This window comes from Lissotriton vulgaris, chromosome 4_1, assembly GCF_964263255.1.
Source record: "Lissotriton vulgaris chromosome 4_1, aLisVul1.2, whole genome shotgun sequence".
Lineage (NCBI taxonomy): Eukaryota > Metazoa > Chordata > Amphibia > Caudata > Salamandridae > Lissotriton > Lissotriton vulgaris.
The window spans coordinates 51,617,677-51,622,846 of NC_141691.1; positions in this window are offsets into that span (position 1 = coordinate 51,617,677).

Consider the following 5,170-nt stretch of genomic DNA (forward strand, 5'->3'; position numbering starts at 1 on the left):
TTAATCTACAGCTAGATGAGATATTGGCAGTAACGCCACAACAATATGCCCAGTGTTCATCAGTGATATCGACACCCAACTCAAGAGCCCACTGCTTTCTCACATGGCTAGGAGGAGTATCTCGATGCTTCCTAATGGTGTTGTACAACTTAGAGACCAGATGTCGACCATCAGACACTAACAAGGCATGGAGTGGTAAGGCAACCCCAGGTTCATTCGGGAATTGCGGCAGTAGAGCACGTAGCCCCTGTCGAAGCCGCACATAATAGAAAACCTCCAGGGGGGAGGGTGGCTCCCCACGGAAGAATTGATCCTTCGTACGAAGAGTGCCCTCAAGAAAGAGGTCGCCCCATGTGAGCACCTTGTTTCGCTTGCACATAGCCTGAAACCCAGTCTCCTGTAGCAAGGACAGTTTTGGGTGGTACGCGAGTGGCAGTGCCGGGGAGTAAAGCAGCATGAGCCCCAAAGCGTTTGCAATACGAGCCCACGCATCCATTGTGCAGTGCACCGTGGTGGACCGGGTATCCACATCTCGAGGTCTTCCCAGTACCATGCCCTCCAGTGGAAGGGGATGCACTATCCATTCTTCAGCTGCTATCTGTGGCATAAAGGGGGTGGGTCGCATCCAATGATAGGCATAGTGTGCCTGAGCGCTAAGATAATAGATCTCAAAATCCGGGACATCAACCCCCCCCCTGTCATAAGGCAGCGTCAAAGTGGACCACTTCACTCTCGGTTGCTTGCCCCCCCAAAACAATCTAAGGAGCTCCGACCGAAGGTGCTTAAAAAAATAGGCACCGGGGTAGTATGGGATATTCTGGAACAGATAAAGGAAGCGTGGAAGCACCACCATTTTCACCAAGGAAGCCCTACCCGCCATAGAAAGTGGCAAAGACATCCACCGCGTAATGTTATCAGCCAGCTTAGAGATAGCAACTCCATAATTGAGCCTGATCATCTCTTCCCTATCCAGAGAGATCACTATGCCCAGGTAGCGGAGATCCGTATCGCACCATTCCAGGGGGTAATCCAGTTGGAACCTCTCAACAGACGCAGTTAGCGGGAAGAATTGCGATTTCTTCCAATTCATATGAATACCGGATATGCCGCCAAATACGATAAGCTCCCGCAGGATCGGGTTGAGGTTCAACTGCGGGTCCTTCACATATAAGGTTATGTCGTCTGCATATAGTGACACACCTATTTGGCGTTGGAAACAGTTAAACCCCCTATGCTTATGTAGTTGCCTGATACGACACGCCAACGGGTCTATGGCGATAGCAAATAACAGAGGGGAAAGAGGACAGCCCTGCCTGGTGCCTCTCGAGATAGGCAATTGAGGGGAAAGAACTCCATTCACCACCACTCTGGCCACTGGTTGGGTGTACAGTAGTTTCACCCATGCAATAAATATTTTGGGAAAGCCCATTCTACACAAGATGTCAACTAGGTAATTCCATTCAACCGAATCAAATGCTTTCGTAGCATCTAGAAAAACTGCGGCAACAGGGAGTTCAGGAGCAATAGTTGGAAGCAAAGAAAATAGAGTGCGAAGATTATGGGAGGTTGCACGCCCGGGCACAAAGCCCGACTGGTCTGGGAGCACTATAGTGGGCATAAGCAGAGATAGCCGTGCCGCTAGTACTTTTGCTAAGATCTTCGCGTCACAATTGAGTAGCGACAGGGGACGGAAAGAGTCCGTGTCTAACGGATCCTTGCCAGGTTTTAATAGGGACGTAATGGCCACTTCACTCATCGACCCGGGCAGAATGCCCACCTCCAGAGACTCCTCAAAGACCTCTTTAAGCACCGGGGTCATAATATCAATATAACATTTATAGAACTCAGCAGGGAGTCCATCCAACCCTGTCGCCTTCCCGTTTCTCAGAGACATTATGGCGTCTCGTATTTCCTCCACTTCCAGCGGGCCTCCAAGAAATGCTCTATGGCCATCAGAAAGCCAACACAATGCAAGATCATCAAGGAATCCACCATAACGGACCTCCCCCGCCTGCTGTGAAGTGTATAGTTGTTCATAGTGATGCATGAAGGCTTTCTGGATCCCTAACGCATCCCGACAACGGGTGCCGTCCTTCAGTGCCAGTTCTAGGACCCCAGTGCTAAAACGCGGGTGCCTCGTGATTGAAGCAAGCACCTTACTAGGCCTCTCACCCTCACAGTATTTCCTAGCTGTCCAGTACTTCCCTCTATATTTGACTTCCCTAGCAGCTTCCTCTTCAAAGTCCGATAGTTTCCCCCTAAACGCATGACGAAGTTCCGGGTCCGGATCCGTAATCATCCTGTTCTCTATGTCTTTTAGGTCCGCCTCTAGTGTCGTTATGGTTTTAACAATATCTTTGAGCACCCCACAGCTTTTGGATAACGCAATCCCGCGAACCGTCACCTTAAACGCCTCCCAAATCAGCTCCACACTATCCACTGACCCCTTATTCCGTGGAAAAAAACGCCTCTATCTCCTCCCCAAGTTCTGTCTTGAATATGGGATCTAACAACACTGAGGGAAATAATCTCCAAGGTGGACGCGGCCTGCTGAGACCCGGCATCGTCCCAACCACCCTAACTGGGCAGTGATCTGAGTAAGTCCTGGGGAGATGTTGCACCTTGTGTAAGCCTACGCTGAGCCCTCACGATAAAAAACAGTAGTCCAAACGTGCCCAGGTGCGTGCATGCTCGGTGAAATGAGTGCCCTCCCTACTGTCAGGATGTGTAAACCTCCAACTATCCACTAATCCAGCCTCATCTAGTATGCCCCGCAGAATGTCTCTCGCTTGTGTGTTATATTGGCTGCTCCCATCAGATCGGTCTGCCCCAGGCCACAATGCAATGTTAAAATCCCCGCACCAAATAATGTGTGTGGCATCTATGGCAACGACATGGCCCCAAAGGGTGAGAAAAAATTCAGGAGAATCAACATTCGGTGCATAACAGTTCACAAGAACAACAGTATCTGAACCCAGCCTACCCCACACAATCACATAACGCCCATCAGGATCCAACCTCTCCCCCAGTTCCTGAAATGCGAGCGTTATTTTAATCAAGACAGCAGTCCCACGAGCATAGGACGAATATGATGAAAATTTCCGAGTGGAGGCCCAGCGGGCAGCAAATTTAGGGTCAATCTTCGGACGCAGATGCGTCTCTTGTAAGAAGGCGATCTGCACCCGATGCCTATCCAAGTACGCCAGCACATTCCTACACTTCCTGGCATCATTAAGGCCCCGCACATTCCAGGACAGGATTGATAAGGTATCCAGTGTGCCATCAGCCATTCTCCACATAGTCGACCATCAACGTTGATCCACACACACACCAAAGACGCCTCTCAGGCAAAGAACAGTATAGTGAGCTCACATTATGCAATCCCATCTGCACCCAGTCCGCGCCATAAACATACCGCAAAACGCCCCAACCCCAGCTCGGCAACCCCAATCCAGTACACCCCAAGGCCATACTAGTCCAAAACACAAGGCCCCACCCAAAATAAATGCAAGTAACGTACAGGACCCTGGTTAAGGACCTACACCACAACTCACACTAGATATCCAGCAACATCCCACTACCCCCTGGTGGCAGGGTCGGATCTGAGTGAAAAGCACAAGACCATGCCACATCGCGACACACCAAGAGGGGCCCGAAAGCGCACAGGAATGTCCAAACATATGGTTCAGAATCACAATCATAACCACAGCAGTGAGATTAACAGTAAAGGGCCCAGAATCGGCCCCATGGGCCTAACGCACACGAGCATAGGCACGCCCTCCCGCCACCAACCTGAGCAACCCCAACCTGCCAGGAGCCCACGCCCCCCCTCCCATAGCAAAACCCCCCAAACACAACATTAGTATCAGAAACACCAAAGTCAATGGGGAATACCCTTCAGGGTGCAGTCTAGAGGCGCACACAACCACCCCCCACACCTCGCCTTTGACCCTCATATCTCAAGTAGGCACGGCCCAGGTAGTGGGGGGGAGGTGCCTGGAGTACATTACCACCATAGTCCGGCACTCATCCAGTGTCCTCAAGTAGTATGTGACAAAAACCAATGCGCAGTTCTCCACTGTGGAGTCAGACAGCAAAACAGAAAGGCTAAAGGATAGAAAGACAACGCACGGCAGACCCCCTGGTGTGCACAGTATATACATCGACCAGACAGTATGCAGCATCACTCATCTTCGTTGGCTGAGTGGAATCCCTCCTGTCCATCATCTCCACCGCGTCGGTCAGCAGCACGCTCCCTTTTAAGGTGCTTCACGAAGTCCTCCGCCTGCTGTGGATTCGTAAAAAAATGTTGTTTCGCCTGATGTGTCACTCGCAATTTGGCAGGGTACAATAGGGCATAATCCACCTGGAGGTCCCTGAGTTTCTTCTTCACATCCAGAAACTTACGCCTCTGCTCCTGTACCACAGGCGTGAAGTCCGGGAAGATGGTAAAGTTGACCCCGTCATAAGAGAGTGTGCGGGCAGTGCGGGCTGCACGCAAAGCCGTGTCTCGATCCCGATAATTGAGGAGACGGGCGATTATCAGTCGCGGCGGAGTCCCAGTGGCTGGTCGCGGTCCAAGGGATCGGTGCGCCCTCTCCACGATTAATTGCTTAGAGAAGGCCTCCGCGCCAACCCCGCCAAGCAGAATCTTCTCCACATAAGTTTCCACCCTACCCATATTGGTTGTCTCCGGCACACCAACCACGCCTATATTATTGCGCCGACTTCTGGCCTCCAACTCCTCATTCTTCGCAGCAATAACCCGGAGTACATTGTCCATATGCGCCAGTTGTGTTGTGTGGGTAGCCGCCGTGTCATCGTGGTCAGAAATGCGCTGTTCCGCCGCCGTGATTCGCTCCTCATGAACGTCCAATTTTTGCACCACTGCATCCATTCGTGACGATAGCTTATCCACTTTGTCCACTATAGTCGCAAACCCTTGTCGCATTTACTGCATCATTTTCTGAAAGTCAGGGGCAGCAGGTTGAGGAACAGTGTCAGGAACAGCAGAGGGGGAGCGGGAGCCCCCCGTATCTTGCGCGACCCGGGAACCTCTCTTGGCCGCTAGGGAGTCAAAAGACAGCTTTGGTTGTTTGTTGTCCGGCTTACCCATGGTCAGATGTCTGCAACTGTCCAATGCAAGCTCTGATATATTGACGTTGTCCAA